This window comes from Carcharodon carcharias, chromosome 40, assembly GCF_017639515.1.
Source record: "Carcharodon carcharias isolate sCarCar2 chromosome 40, sCarCar2.pri, whole genome shotgun sequence".
Taxonomy (NCBI): Eukaryota; Metazoa; Chordata; class Chondrichthyes; order Lamniformes; family Lamnidae; genus Carcharodon; species Carcharodon carcharias.
In genome coordinates this window covers 3,172,789-3,187,342 of record NC_054506.1, presented here as the reverse complement: position 1 = coordinate 3,187,342, position 14,554 = coordinate 3,172,789, and positions in this window count along the sequence as shown.

The following is a 14,554-nucleotide window of genomic DNA, read 5'->3' as shown; positions in this document are numbered from 1 at the left end:
ACCGGGGAGCAGAGGGATATAGAGAGAGGACACACTGGGGAACAGAGGGATATAGAGAGAGGACACACTGGGGAACAGAGGGATATAGAGAGATGACACACCGGGGAACAGAGGGAGAGTGAGTGAGGACACACCGGGGAACAGAGGTATATAGAGAGAGGACACACCGGGGAAAAGAGGGATATAGAGAGAGGACACACCGGGGAAAAGAGGGATGTAGAGAGAGGACACACCGGGGAAAAGAGGGATGTAGAGAGAGGACACACCGGGGAACAGAGGGATATAGAGAGAGGACACAGCGGGGAACAGAGGGATATAGAGAGAAGACACACCGGGGAACAGAGGGATATTGAGAGAGGACACACCGGTGAACAGAGGGATATAGAGAGAGGACACACCGGGGAACAGAGGGATATATAGAGAGGACACACTGGAGAACAGAGGGATATAGAGAGAGGACACACCGGGGAGCAGAGGGATATAGAGTTAGGACGCACCGGGGAACAGAGGGATATAGGGAGTGGACACACCGGGGATCAGAGGGATATGGAGAGAGGACACACCAGGGAACAGAGGGATATAGAGAGAGGACACACTGGGGAATAGAGGGATATAGAGAGAGGACACTCCGGGGAACAGAGGGATATAGAGAGAGGACAAACTGGGGAACAGAGGGTTATAGAGAGAGGACACACCGGGGAACAGAGGGATATAGAGAGAGGACACACCAGGGAACAGAGGGATATAGAGAGAGGACACACCGGGGAACAGAGGAATATAGAGAGAGGACACACCGGGGAACAGAGGGATATAGAGGGAGGACACACTGGGGAACAGAGGGATATAGAGAGAGGGCACACTGGGGCACAGAGGTATATAGATAGAGGAATCAACGGGGAACAGAGGGATATAGAGTGAGGACACACAGGGGAACAGCGGGTTATAGAGAGAGGACACACTGGGGAATATAGGGATATAGAGTGAGGACGCATTAGGGAACAAAGGGATATAGAGAGAGGACAAACCGGGGAACAGAGGGATATAGAGAGAGGACACACCGGGGAACAGAGGGATATACAGAGAGGACACTCTGGCGAACAGAGGGATATAGAGAGAAGAAACACGAGGGAAGAGAGGGATATAGAGAGAAGACAGACAGGGGAACAGAGGGATATAGAGAGAGCACACATCGGGGAGCAGAGGGATATAGAGAGAGGACACACTGGGGAACAGAGGGATATAGAGAGAGGACACACTGGGGAACAGAGGGATATAGAGAGATGACACACCGGGGAACAGAGGTATATAGAGAGAGGACACACCGGGGAACAGAGGGATATAGAGAGAGGACACACCGGGGAAAAGAGGGATGTAGAGAGAGGACACACCGGGGAACAGAGGGATATAGAGAGAGGACACACCGGGGAAAAGAGGGATGTAGAGAGAGGACACACCGGGGAAAAGAGGGATGTAGAGAGAGGACACACCGGGGAACAGAGGGATATAGAGAGAGGACACAGCGGGGAACAGAGGGATATAGAGAGAGGACACACCGGGGAACAGAGGGATATTGAGAGAGGACACACCAGTGAACAGAGGGATATAGAGAGAGGACACACCGGGGAACAGAGGGATATATAGAGAGGACACACTGGAGAACAGAGGGATATAGAGAGAGGACACACCGGGGAGCAGAGGGATATAGAGTTAGGACGCACCGGGGAACAGAGGGATATAGGGAGAGGACACACCGGGGATCAGAGGGATATGGAGAGAGGACACACCAGGGAACAGAGGAATATAGAGAGAGGACACACTGGGGAATAGAGGGATATAGAGAGAGGACACACCGGGGAACAGAGGGATATAGAGAGAGGACAAACTGGGGAACAGAGGGTTATAGAGAGAGGACACACCGGGGAACAGAGGGATATAGAGAGAGGACACACCAGGGAACAGAGGGATATAGAGAGAGGACACACCGGGGAACAGAGGGATATATAGAGAGGACACACTACTGAAGAGAGGGATATAGAGAGAGGACCCACCGGGGAACAGAGGGATATATAGAGAGGACACACTGGAGAACAGAGGTATATAGAGAGATGACACACCGGTGAAAAGAGGGACATAGAGAGAGGACTCAACGGGGAACAGAGGGATATAGGGAGAGGACACACCGGGGAACAGAGGGATATGGAGAGAGGACACACCATGGAATAGAGGGATATAGAGAGAGGACACACCGGGGAACAGAGGGATATGGAGAGAGGACACACCATGGAACAGAGGGATATAGAGAGAGGACACACCGGGGAACAGACGGATATGCAGTGAGGAACACCGGGAAACAGAGGGATATAGAGAGAGGACACACCGGGGTACAGAGGGATATAGAGAGAGGAGACACCATGGAACAGAGGGATATAGAGAGAGGACAAACCGGGGAACAGAGGGATATAGAGAGAGGACACACTGGGGAACAGAGGGATATAGAGAGAAGACACACGTGGGAAGAGAGGGAAATAGAGACAGGACACATAGGTGAACAGAGGGATATAGAGAGAGGACACACCGGGGAACAGCGGGATATAGAGAGAGGACACATTGGGGAACAGAGGGATATAGAGAGAGGGCGCACTGGGGCACAGAGGTATATAGAGAGAGGAATCACCGGGGAACAGAGGAATATAGAGTGAGGACACACTGGGGAACAGAGGGTTATAGAGAGAGGACACACCGGGGAGCAGAGGGATATAGAGAGAGGACAAAAAGGGGAACAGAGGGATAGAGAGAGAGGACACACCGGGGAACAGAGGGAGAGGGAGAGAGGACACACCGGGGAACAGACGGATATAGAGAGAGGACACACTGGGGAACAGAGGGATATAGAGAGAGGACACACCGGGGAACAGAGGGATATAGAGAGAGGACACATCAGGGAACAGAGGGATACAGAGAGAGGACACACCGCGGAACAGAGGGATATAGAGAGAGGACACACCGGGGAACAGAGGGAGAGGGAGAGAGGACACAATAGGGAACAGAGGGATATAGAGAGAAGACACACTGGGGAAGAGAGGGATATAGAGACAGGCACATAGGGGAACAGAGGGATATAGAGAGAGGACACACCGGGGAACAGAGGAATATAGAGAGAGGACACACCGGGGAACAGAGGAATATAGAGAGAGGACACACCGGGGAACAGAGGGATATAGAGAGAGGACACACTGGGGAGCAGAGGGATATAGAGAGAGGGCACACTGGGGCACAGAGGTATATAGATAGAGGAATCACTGGGGAACAGAGGGATATAGAGTGAGGACACACAGGGGAACAGCGGGTTATAGAGAGAAGACACACTGGGGAATATAGGGATATAGAGTGAGGACGCATTGGGGATCAGAGGGATATAGAGAGAGGACACACCGGGGAACAGAGGGATATAGAGAGAGGACACACCGGGGAACAGAGGGATATGCAGAGAGGACACACTGGCGAACAAAGGGATATAGAGAGAAGAAACACGAGGGAAGAGAGGGATATAGAGAGAGGACAGACAGGGGAACAGAGGGATATAGAGAGAGCACACACCGGGGAGCAGAGGGATATAGAGAGAGGACACACTGGGGAACAGAGGGATATAGAGAGAGGACACACTGGGGAACAGAGGGATATAGAGAGATGACACACCGGGGAACAGAGGGAGAGTGAGTGAGGACACACCAGGGAACAGAGGTATATAGAGAGAGGACACACCGGGGAACAGAGGGATATAGAGAGAGGACACACCGGGGAAAAGAGGGATGTAGAGAGAGGACACACCGGGGAAAAGAGGGATGTAGAGAGAGGACACACCGGGGAACAGAGGGATATAGAGAGAGGACACAGCGGGGAACAGAGGGATATAGAGAGAGGACACACCGGGGAACAGAGGGATATTGAGAGAGGACACACCGGTGAACAGAGGGATATATAGAGAGGACACACTGGAGAACAGAGGGATATAGAGAGAGGACACACCGGGGAGCAGAGGGATATAGAGTTAGGAAGCACCGGGGAACAGAGGGATATAGGGAGAGGACACACCGGGGATCAGAGGGATATGGAGAGAGGACACACCAGGGAACAGAGGGATATAGAGAGAGGACACACTGGGGAATAGAGGGATATAGAGAGAGGACACTCCGGGGAACAGAGGGATATAGAGAGAGGACAAACTGGGGAACAGAGGGTTATAGAGAGAGGACACACCGGGGTACAGAGGGATATAGAGAGAGGACACACCAGGGAACAGAGGGATATAGAGAGAGGACATACCGGGGAACAGAGGGATATATAGAGAGGACACACCACGGACGAGAGGGATATAGAGAGAGGACCCACCGGGGAACAGAGGGATATATAGAGAGGACACACTGGAGAACAGAGGTATATAGAGAGATGACACACCGGTGAAAATAGGGACATAGAGAGAGGACTCAACGGGGAACAGAGGGATATAGGGAGAGGACACACCGGGGAACAGAGGGATATGGAGAGAGGACACACCATGGAATAGAGGGATATAGAGAGAGGACACACCGGGGAACAGAGGGATATGGAGAGAGGACACACCATGGAACAGAGGGATATAGAGAGAGGACACACCGGGGAACAGACGGATATGCAGAGAGGAACACCGTGAAACAGAGGGATATAGAGAGAGGACACACCGGGGTACAGAGGGATATAGAGAGAGGACACACCATGGAACAGAGGGATATAGAGAGAGGACAAACCGGGGAACAGAGGGATATAGAGAGAGGACACATAGGAGAAGAGAGGTATATAGAGAGAGGACACACCGGGGAACATCGGGATATAGAGAGAGGACACATTGGGGAACAGAGGGATATAGAGAGAGGGCACACTGGGGCACAGAGGTATATAGAGAGAGGAATCACCGGGGAACAGAGGAATATAGAGTGAGGACACACTGGGGAACAGAGGGTTATAGAGAGAGGACACACCGGGGAGCAGAGGGATATAGAGAGAGGACAAACCGGGGAACAGAGGGATAGAGAGAGAGGACACACCGGGGAACAGAGGGAGAGGGAGAGAGGACACACCGGGGAACAGACGGATATAGAGAGAGGACACACTGGGGAACAGAGGGATATAGAGAGAGGACACCCCGGGGAACAGAGGGATATAGAGAGAGGACACATCAGGGAACAGAGGGATACAGAGAGAGGACACACCGCGGAACAGAGGGATATAGAGAGAGGACACACCGGGGAACAGAGGGAGAGGGAGAGAGGACACAATGGGGAACAGAGGGATATAGAGAGAAGACACACGGGGGAAGAGAGGGATATAGAGACAGGCACATAGGGGAACAGAGGGATATAGAGAGAGGACACACCGGGGAACAGAGGAATATAGAGAGAGGACACACCGGGGAACAGAGGGATATAGAGAGAGGACACACTGGGGAACAGAGGGATATAGAGAGAGGGCACACTGGGGCACAGAGGTATATAGATAGAGGAATCACCGGGGAACAGAGGGATATAGAGTGAGGACACACAGGGGAACAGCGGGTTATAGAGAGAGGACACACTGGGGAATATAGGGATATAGAGTGAGGACGCATTGGGGAACAGAGGGATATACAGAGAGGACACACTGGCGAACAGAGGGATATAGAGAGAAGAAACACGAGGGAAGAGAGGGATATAGAGAGAGGACAGAGAGCGGAACAGAGGGATATAGAGAGAGCACACACCGGGGAGCAGAGGGATATAGAGAGAGGACACACTGGGGAACAGAGGGATATAGAGAGAGGACACACTGGGGAACAGAGGGATATAGAGAGATGACACACCGGGGAACAGAGGGAGAGTGAGTGAGGACACACCGGGGAACAGAGGTATATAGAGAGAGGACACACCGGGGAACTGAGGGATATAGAGAGAGGACACACCGGGGAAAAGAGGGATGTAGAGAGAGGACACACCAGGGAAAAGAGGGATGTAGAGAGAGGACACACCGGGGAACAGAGGGATATAGAGAGAGGACACAGCGGGGAACAGAGGGCTATAGAGAGAGGACACACCGGGGAACAGAGGGATATAGAGAGAGGACACACCGGTGAACAGAGGGATATAGAGAGAGGACACACCGGGGAACAGAGGGATATATAGAGAGGACACACTGGAGAACAGAGGGATATAGAGAGAGGACACACCGGGGAGCAGAGGGATATAGAGAGAGGACGCACCGGGGAACAGAGGGATATAGGGAGATGACACACCGGGGATCAGAGGGATATGGAGAGAGGACACACCAGGGAACAGAGGGATATAGAGAGAGGACACACCGGGCAACAGAGGGATATATAGAGAGGACACACTGGAGAACAGAGGGATATAGAGAGATGACACACCGGTGAAAAGAGGGATATAGAGAGAGGACTCAACGGGGAACAGAGGGATATAGGGAGAGGACACACCGGGGAACAGAGGGATATGGACAGAGGACACACCATGGAATAGAGGGATATAGAGAGAGGACACACCGGGGAACAGAGGGATATGGAGAGAGGACACACCATGGAACATAGGGATATAGAGAGAGGACACACCAGGCAACAGATGGATATGCAGAGAGGAACACCGGGAAACAGAGGGATATAGAGAGAGGACACCCCGGGGTACAGAGGGATATAGAGAGAGGACACACCATGGAACAGAGGGATATAGAGAGAGGACAAACCGGGGAACAGAGGGATATAGAGAGAGGACACACTGAGGAATAGAGGGATATAGAGAGAAGACACACGTGGGAAGAGAGGGATATAGAGACAGGACACATAGGAGAACAGAGGGATATAGAGAGAGGACACACCGGGGAACAGCGGGATATAGAGAGATGACACATTGGGGAACATATGGATATAGAGAGAGGGCACACTGGGGCACAGAGGTATATAGAGAGAGGAATCACCGGGGAACAGAGGGATATAGAGTGAGGACACACTGGGGAACAGAGGGTTATAGAGAGAGGTCACACTGAGGAATAGAGGGATATAGAGAGATATCAGAGCATTACAGCGAGGTGTGTGGGATATATCAGAGCATTACAGTAAGGGGTCTGGGATATATCAGATTATTACAGTGAGGGGTGTGGGATATATCAGGGTGTTACAGTGAGGGGTGTGGGATATATCAGAGTATTACGGTGAGGGGTGTGGGATATATCAGAGTGTTACAGTGAGGGCTGTGGTATATATCCTAGTGTTAATCTGAATAGTTTGGTATATAACAGTGTGTGACTGTGAGGGGTGTGGGTTATATCACAGTGTTACAGTGAGGGGTGTGGGATATATCAGAGCATTATAGTGAGGGGTGTGGGATATATCAGAGCATTACAGCGAGGCGTGTGGGATATATCAGAGCATTACAGTAAGGGGTCTGGGATATATCAGAGTATTACAGTGAAAGGTCTGGGATATATCAGAGTGTTACCGTGAGGGGTGTGGGGTATATCAGAGTGTTAACATGAGGGGAGTGGGATATATCAGAGTGTTACAGTGAGGGGTGTGGGATATATCAAAGTGTTTCCGTGAGGGGTGTTGTATATATCAGAGTGATACATTGAGGGGTTTGGGATATATCAGTGTGTTACAGAGATGGTTGTGGGATATATCAGATTGTTACAGTGAGGGGTGTGGGATATATCAGGGTGTTAAAGTGAGGGCTATGGGATATATCAGAGTGATAGAGTAAGGGGTGGGGGATATATCAGAGTGTTACAGTGAGGGGTGTGGTATATGTCAAAGTGTTACAGTGAGGGGTGTGGGCTATATCAGTCTGTTACAGTGAGGGGTGTGGGATATATCAGAGTGTTACAGTGAGGTGTGTGGGATATATCCGAGTGTAAAGTGAGGGTTGTGGGATATATCAGAGTGTTACAGTGAGGGGTGTGGGATATGTCAGTGCGTTAGAGTGAGGGGTGTGGGATATATCAGAGTTTTATTGTTACAGTGAGGGGTTTGGGATATATTAGTGTTACAGTGAGGGGTGTGGGATATATCAGAGTGTTACAGTGAGAGGTGTGGGTTATATCAGAGTATTACAGTGAGGGGTGTGGTATATATCAGTGTTATACAGTGAGGTGTGTGGGGTATAACAGATTGTTACAGTGAGGGGTGTGGGATATATCAGAGTGTTACAGTGAGGGGGGTGTGATATATCAGAGTATTACAGTGAGCGGTGTGGGATATATCAGAGTATTACAGTGAGGGGTGTGGGATATATCAGAGTGTTACAGTGAGGGCTGTGGTATATATCCTAGTGTTAGTCTGAAGAGTTTGGTATAATCTGAAGAGTGTGGGATATATCAGAGCATTACAGTAAGGGGTCTGGGATATATCAGAGTATTACAGTGAAAGGTCTGGGATATATCAGAGTGTTACAGTGAGTGGTGTGGGGTATATCAGAGTGTTACCATGAGGGGAGTGGGATATATCAGAGTGTTAGAGTGAGGGGTGTGGGATATATCAGAGTGTTACAGTGAGAGGTGTGGGTTATATCAGAGTGTTATCGTGAGGGGTGTGGTATATATCAGTTGTTACTGTGAGGGGTGTTGGGTATATCAGAGTGTTACAGTGTGGGGAGTGGGATATATCAGAGTGTTACAGTGAGGGGTGTGGATATATCAGAGTGTTACAGTGAGGGTTGTCTGGTATACCAGAGCATTACTGTGAGGGATGCGGTGTATATCAGAGTGTTACAGTGAGGGGGGTGGGATATATCAGAGTATTACAGTGATGGATGCGGGATATATCAGAGTGTTAGAATGAGATGTGTGGGATATATCAGTGTTACAGTGAGTGGTGTGGGATATATCAGTGCGTGACACTGAGTGTTGTGGGTTATATCGGAGTGTTACAGTGAGTGGTGTTGGATAGATCAGAGTATTACAGTGAGGGGTGTGGGATATATCAGAATGTTACAGTGATGCGTGTGGGATATATCAGAGGGTTACAGTGATGGTTGTGGGATATATCAGAGTGTTACATTAAGGGTTGTCTCGTATATCAGTGTTACAGTGAGGGGTGTAGGATATAACAGAGTGTTACAGTGAGAGGTGTGGGATATATCAGAGTTTTACAATGAGGGGAGTGAGATATATCAAAGTGTTACAGTGAGGGGTGTGGAATATATCAGAGTGTTACAGTGAGGGGTGTGTGATATATCAAAATGTTAAAGTGAGGGGTGTGGGATATATCAGGGTGTTACTGTGCAGGGTGTGTGATATATCAGAGTTTTAAATTGAGGGGTGTTGTATATATCAGAGTGTTACAATGAGGGGTGTGGGATATTTCAGTGCGTTTCAGTGATGGGTGTGGGATATATCAGTGCGTAACAGTGAGGGGTGTGGGATACATCACAGTGTTACAGTGAGGGCTGTGGGATATATCAGGGCATTACAGTGAGGGGTTTGGGATATATCAAAGCGTTACAGTGAAAGGTGTGTGATAAATCAGAGTGTTACAGTGAGGGGTGAGGGGTATATCAGAGTATTACAGTGAGGGGGATGGGATATACCAGAGTGTAACAGTGAGGGTTGTGGGGTATATCAGAGTATTACAGGAAGCGGTGTGGATTATATCAGATTGTTAGAGTGAGGGGTGTTGGATATACAAGAGTGTTACCGTGAGGGGTGTGGGATATATCAGAGTGTTACAGAGAGGGGTGTGGGTTATATCAGATTGTTACAGTCAGGGGTGTGGGATATACAAGAGTGTTACCGTGAGGGGTGTGGGATATATCAGTGTGTTACAGTGAGGGTTGTGGGTTATATCAGAGAGTTACAGAGAGGGGTGTGGGTTATATCAGTGTGTTACAAAGATTGTTGTGGGATATATCAGTGTTACAGTAGGGTTGTGTGATATATCAGTGTTACAGTGAGGGGTGTGGGTTATATCAGAGTATTAAATTGAGGGGTGTGGGATATATCAGAGCATTACAGTGTGGGGTGGGGGATATATCAGAGCATTACAGTGAGGTGTGTGGTATATATCAGAGTGTTACAGTGAGGGGTGTGGGATATATCAGAGTGTTACTGTGAAGTGTGTGGGATATATCAGAATGTTACAGGGAGGGGTGTGGGATATATCAGATTGTTACAGTGAGGGGTGTGGGATATACAAGAGTATTACCGTGAGGGGTGTGGGATATATCAGGGTGTTACAGTGAGGGTTGTGGGTTATATCAGAGTGTTACAGTGAGGGGTGTGGGATATAACAGAGAGTTACAGTGAGGGGTGTGGGATATATCAGAGAGTTACAGAGAGGGGTGTGTGATATATCAGTGTGTTACTGTGAGGGGTGTGGGATATATCAGAGTGTTACAGCAGGGGTGTGGGATATATCAGAGCATTACAGTGAGGCCTTTGGGATATATCAGAGCATTACAGTGAAAGGTGTGTGATAAATCAGAGTGTTACAGTGAGGGGTGAGGGGTATATAAGATTATTACAGTGAGGGGGATGGGATTTACAGAGTGTTACAGTGAGGAGTGTGGGGTATATCAGAGTATTACAGTGAGGGGTGTGGGATATATCAGAGTGTTACAGGTAGCGGTGTGGGTTATATCAGATTGTTAGAGTGAGGGGTGTTGGATACACAAGAGTGTTACCGTGAGGGGTGTGGGATATATCAGAGAGTTACAGTGAGGGTTGTGGGTTATATCAGAGTGTTACAGTGAGGGGTGTGGGATATAACAGAGAGTTACAGTGAGGGGTGTGGGATATATCAGAGAGTTACAGAGAGGTGTGTGTGATATATCAGTGTGTGACTGTGAGGGGTGTGGGATATATCAGTGTTACAGCAGGGGTGTGGAATAAATCAGTGTTACAGTGAGGGGTGTGGGTTATATCAGAGTGTTACAGTGAGGGCTGTGGGATATATCAGAACATTACAGTGAGGCGTGTGGGTAATGTCATGGTGTAACAGTGAGGGGTGTTGAGTATAACAGATTGTAACAGTGAGGGGTGTGTGATATATCAGAATATTACAGTGAGGGGTGTGGGATATATCAGAGAGTTACAGTGAGGGCTGTGGGATATATCAGAGTGTTACAGTGAGGTGTGTGGGATATATCGGAGAGTTACAGTGAGGGCTGTGGGATATATCAGACTTTTACAGTGAGGGGTGTGGGATATACCAGTCTGTTACAGTGAGGGGTGTGGGATATATCAGAATGTTACAGTGAGGGTTGTGGGATATTTCAGAGTGTTACAGTGAGGGGTGTGGGATATATCACAGTGTTACAAAGTGGGGTGTGGGTTATATCAGAGTGTTACAGTGAGGGGTGTGGGATATATCAGAGTGTTACAGTGATGGGTGTGGGATATATCAGAGTGTTACAGGTAGTGGTGTGAGTTATATCAGATTGTTAGAGTGAGGGGTGTTGGATATACAAGAGTGTTACCGTGAGGGGTGTGGGATATATCAGAGTGTTACAGAGAGGGGTGTGGGTTATATCAGATTGTTACAGTCAGGGGTGTGGGATATATCAGAGAGTTACAGTGAGGGGTGCGGGATATATCAGTGTTACAGTGAGGGTTGTGGGATATATCAGTGTTACAGTGAGGGGTGTGGGATGTATCAGAGTGTTACAGTGAGGGGTGTGGGGTATATCAGTGTGTTACAGCGAGGGGTTTGGGATATATCAGAGTGTTACAGGTAGCGGTGTGGGTTATATCAGATTGTTAGAGTGAGGGGTGTTGGATATACAAGAGTGTTACCGTAAGGGGTGTGGGATATATCAGAGTGTTACCGTGAGGGGTGTGGGATATATCAGTGTGTTACAGTGAGGATTGTGGGTTATATCAGAGAGTTACAGAGAGGGGTGCGGGATATATCAGTGTTAAAGTGACGGTTGTGGGATATATCAGTGTTACATTGAGGGGTGTGGGATGTATCAGAGTGTTACAGTGAGGGGTGTGGGGTATATCAGTGTGTTACAGTGAGGGGTGTGGGGTATATCAGAATGTTACAGTGATGGTTGTGGGATATAACAGAGTGTTACATTAAGGGTTGTCTGGTATATCAGAGTTTTACAGTGAAGGGTGTGGTGTATATAAGATTGTTACAGTGAGGTGTGTGGGATATATCAGAGTATTACATTGAGGGGTGTGGGATATATCAGAGTGTTACAGTGAGGTGTGTTGATTATAACAGAGTGTTACAGTGAGGGTGTGGAATATATCAAAGTGTTACAGTGAGGGGTGTGGAATATATCAGAGTGTAACAGGGAGGGGTGTGGGATATATCAGTGTTACAGTGAGGGGTGTGGGATATATCAGTGTGTTACAGTGAGGGGAGTGAGATATATCAGTGTGTTACAGTGAGGGGAGTGAGATATATCAGTGTGTTACAGTGAGGGGTGTGGGATATATCAGTGTGTTACAGTGAGGGGAGTGAGATATATCAGAGTGTTACAGTGAGCTGTGTGGTATGTAACATCGTGTTACATTTAGGGGTGTGGTATGTTTCTGGGTGTTACAGTGAGGGGTGTGGGATATATCAGAGCATTGCAGTGAGTCCTTTGGGATATATCAGAACGTTACAGTGAAAGGTGTGTGATAAATCAGAGTGTTACAGTGAGGGGTGAGGGGTGTATCAGATTATTACAGTGAGGGGGATGGGATTTACCAGAGTGTTACAGTGAGGGGTGTGGGGTATATCAGAGTATTACAGTGAGGGGTGTGGGATATATCAAAGTGTTACAGGTAGCGGTGTGGGTTATATCAGATTGTTACCGTGAGGGGTGTTGGATATACAAGAGTGTTACCGTGAGGGGTGTGGGGTATATCAGAGTGTTACAGTGACAGGTGTGGGATATATCAGAGTGTTACAATGAGGGTTGTGGGTTATATCAGAGTGTTACAGTGAGGGGTGTGGAATATAACAGAAATTTACAGTGAGGGGTGTGGGATATATCAGAGAGTTACTGTGAGGGGTATGGGATATATCAGTGTTACAGCAGGGGTGTGGGATAAATCAGTGTTACAGTGAGGGGTGTGGGTTATATCAGAGTGTTACAGTGAGGGGTGTGGGATATATCAGAACATTACAGTGAGGCGTGTGGGTAATATCATGGTGTAACAGTGAGGGGTGTTGAGTGTAACAGATTGTAACAGTGAGGGGTGTGTGATATATCAGAATATTACAGTGAGGGGTGTGGGATATACCAGTCTGTTACAGTGAGGGGTGTGGGGTATATCAGAGTGTAACAGTGAGGGGTGTGGGATATATCAGAGTGTTACAGTGAGGGGTGTGGGATATATCAGAGTGTTACAGTGAGGGGTGTGTGATATATCACAGTGTTACAATGTGGGGTGTGGGTTATATCAGAGTGTTACAGTGAGGGGTGTGGGATATATCAGAGTGTTACAGTGATGGGTGTGGGATATATCAGAGTCTTACAGTGATGGTTTTGGGATATAACAGAGTGTTACATTAAGGGTTGTCTGGTATATCAGAGTGTTACAGTGAAGGGTGTGGTGTATATAAGATTGTTACAGTGAGGTGTGTTGATTATAACAGAGTGTTACAGTGAGTGTGTGGAATATATCAAAGTGTTACAGTGAGGGGTGTGGAATATATCAGAGTGTTACAGGGAGGGGTGTGGGATATATCAGTGTTACAGTGAGGGGTGTGGGATATATCAGTGCGTAACAGTGAGGGGTGCGGGATACATCAGAGTGTTACAGTGAGGGGAGTGAGATATATCAGAGAGTTACAGTGAGCTGTGTGGTATGTATCATGGTGTTACTTTTAGGGGTGTGGTATGTTTCTGGGTGTTACAGTGAGGGGTGTGGGATATATCAGAGCATAACAGTGAGGCCTTTGGGATATATCAGAGCGTTACAGTGAAAGGTGTGTGATAAATCAGAGTTTTACAGTGAGGGGTGAGGGGTATATCAGATTATTACAGTGAGGGGGATGGGATTTACCAGAGTGTTACAGTGAGGGGTGTGGGGTATATCAGAGTATTACAGTGAGGGGTTTGGGATATATCAGAGTGTTACAGGTAGCGGTGTGGGTTATATCAGATTGTTAGAGTGAGGGGTGTTGGATATACAAGAGTGTTACCGTGAGGGGTGTGGGATATATCAGTGTGTTTCAGTGAGGATTGTGGGTTATATCAGAGAGTTACAGAGAGGGGTGTGGGATATATCAGTGTTACAGTGAGGGTTTGGGATATATCAGTGTTACAGTGAGGGGTGTGGGATGTATCAGAGTGTTACAGTGAGGGGTGTGGGGTATATCAGTGTGTTACAGTGAGGGGTGTGGGGTATATCAGAATGTTATAGTGATGGTTGTGGGATATAACAGAGTGTTACATTAAGGGTTGTCTGGTATATCAGAGTTTTACAGTGAAGGGTGTGGTGTATATAAGAGTGTTACAGTGAGGTGTGTGGGATATATCAGAGTATTACATTGAGGAGTGTGGGATATATCAGAGTGTTACAGTGAGGTGTGTTGATTATA